The following is a 2,759-nucleotide window of genomic DNA, read 5'->3' as shown; positions in this document are numbered from 1 at the left end:
TTCAAAGCAATCCCAATCAAATTCTAAAAAGACTTGGCAGTTTTTCATTTGCCGGGGGGGGGGGGGGGGGGGGGGGGTTGTTTTGTTTTTTGGAGGACCTGAGGACCATCCAGAGTTGAAAAGCCTGTGCCCATTTCAAAGAATCAAGGATCATTATTAAATATTGGTAAAAAAAAAAATTTGTTTAAAAAAAAAGAAAATACAAAGTGGGTTGCCATTTTGTAGACGGTATAAAGTATAGTTGCTTTACAATTTATCTCAGTTTCTGTTGTATAGCAAAGTGAATCAGCCACACATACACATATAACCCTTCTTCCTTGGATTTCCTTCCTATTTAGGTAACCAAAGATTTGGGAGGTTTTGTTTGTTTTTGGTAGATTCTAAAATATACACAGAAATTCAAAAAGCTAAGAGCAGCTATTGAAAAGCAGAGACATTACTTTGCCAACAAAGGTCCGTCTAGTCAAGGCTATGGTTTTTCCAGTGGTCATGTATGGATGTGAGAGTTGGACTGTGAAGAAGGCAGAGCGCCGAAGAATTGATGCTTTTGAACTGTGGTGTTGGAGAAGACTCTTGAGAGTTCCTTGGACTGCAAGGAGATCCAACCAGTCCACTCTGAAGGAGATCAGCCCTGGCTCTTCTTTGGAAGGACTGATGCTAAAGCTATAACTCCAGTACTTTGGCCACCTCATGCAAAGAGTTGACTCATTGGAAAAGACTCTGATGCTGGGAGGGATTGGGGGCAGGAGGAGAAGGGGACGACAGAGGATGAGATGGCTGGATGGCATCACTGACTCGATGGACGTGAGTCTGAGTGAACTCTGGGAGTTGGTGATAGACAGGGAGGCCTGACATGCTGCGATTCATGGGGTTGCAAAGAGTCAGACACGACTGAGCGACTGAACTGAACTGAACTGAAGAGCAGCTAGGACACTTTTTTTAAGGTGGAAAGAGTTATCCTACCAAATTCCAAAGCTTATTATAATGAAAACTGTTTATAATTAATGAAAAGATGTATAACCAAATCAATGGAACAAAATAGAGCCCATAAAAAAGACCCACAAATAAGGACACACACATATTTATAGAGACAGCAGGACAGATCAATAGCAAAAGGAGAATCCATTCTGAAAAAAATAAAATTTCACTCCATACACATATCAAGTCCAGGTGGAATATAAACCTAAATACAAAGGAGGTAATTACAAAGTTTATGATAAATATATGATATATGAATGACCTCAGGGTAATAAAATATTTCTTAAATAAGACCCCAAAAGTACTATACATTAAAAAAAAACCCTGTTATACTGCATTAAAGCTTAGTTTTCAAAAGGTTCCAGTAAAAGCATTAAAAACAAACCATAGTGTATGAAGATATTTGCAAAATGTAAAATCAATAAATAACTAATCTACTGAATATATGTAAGGTACTCAAAAAAATCAATAAGAAAAAGAACCCAAAGGGAAGAAACAAAGAAAGAAAATGGCAAACTATTTAATTAGGTAATTTACAAAAGAGTAAATGCAAATGGTCAATAAACATACAAAAACAGGGCTCAATCTTATTAGCAATCAAATAAATATGCGTTAAAACTTTTACAATAAGATAGCAGCACGCATCCATCAGACTGGCAAAAATGAGAAAGTTAGCAAAACCAAGTGATGGTAACTATGTAAAGCAACATGTGGGAGTGTAAATTTGTACATCTATCTTAGAAAAGTTTGGCTTTGCCTAACAAATTTGACGATAAATAAAATTGCTACAACAAGCAACCAAGACCCAGCAACTCCACACCTGAGTATAGCCTAGAAAAACTCAGGAACATATGTACCAGAATATATGTGTAGGAATGCTCATAGCAGCATTGTTTCTAATAGTCAAAAATTGGAAACAGTCCTTTTTGTCCCTTTCCAGCCTCAGGATGTTGAAGCGAGGACGTGGTGGGTCCTCTGGTGCAAAATTCCGATCTCTTGGGTCTCCCGGTTGGAGCCATGATCAACTGTGCTGGAGCCAAAATCTGTTTATCATCTCTGTGAAGGGGATCAAGGGACGATTGAATAGACTTCCTGGTGCTGGTGCGGGTGACACGGTGATGGCCACAGTCAAGAAAGGCAAACCAAAAAAAAAAAAAAATAAATTTAAAAAAAAAAAAAGAAAGGCAAACCAGAGCTCAGAAAGAAGGAACATCCAGCAGTGGTAATTCGACAAGGAAACTCATACCAGATAAAATATAGTGTGTTTCTTTATTCTGAAGATAATGCAGGGGTCACAGTAAACAACAAAGGCGAGATGAAAGGTTCTGCCATCACAGGACCAGTTGCAAACGAATGTGCAGACTTGTGGCCCAGAATTGCATCCACTGCTGGCAGCGTTGCATGATTTTGGTGTATTTGTTAAATAATTAAAAAAAAAAAAAAGGAAACAACCCAAATGTCCATCTACTGTAGAATGGAAAACTGTGGTTATGTTTATACAATGAAAAATATTAAGCAATGAAAATGAATGAACTTCAACTGCTTGTAACATCATGGCTGAATCTCACAGATACAATTTTGAGCAAAAGAAGATTAGAACAGCGTACAAACATACAGTATGATTCTATTTAAATGAATTAAAAATTTTTCTAAATAGAATTACTTATGGATGCCATTGCCTTCTCCTATGGATGTATTCGTAGGGGGTAAAAATAAAGAAAAGCAAGGAAATGGTTATCCCAAATGTCAGGACAGCAGCTTGGAGTACTCTGAACCAAAGG

At 37.6% G+C, this 2,759-nt stretch overlaps 1 pseudogene; it reads left to right on the top strand.

The window, feature by feature from the left end:
* The first annotated feature begins 1,925 nt into the window (after nucleotides 1–1,925).
* Nucleotides 1,926–2,383, top strand: LOC128045183 (60S ribosomal protein L23-like; annotated as a pseudogene).
* Nucleotides 2,384–2,759: the final 376 nt, after the last annotated feature.

The sequence above is a fragment of the Budorcas taxicolor genome, chromosome 3 (assembly GCF_023091745.1).
Source record: "Budorcas taxicolor isolate Tak-1 chromosome 3, Takin1.1, whole genome shotgun sequence".
Taxonomy (NCBI): Eukaryota; Metazoa; Chordata; class Mammalia; order Artiodactyla; family Bovidae; genus Budorcas; species Budorcas taxicolor.
The sequence above is the reverse complement of the archived record's forward strand: the minus strand, read 5'-3'. Positions and strand labels throughout refer to the sequence as shown.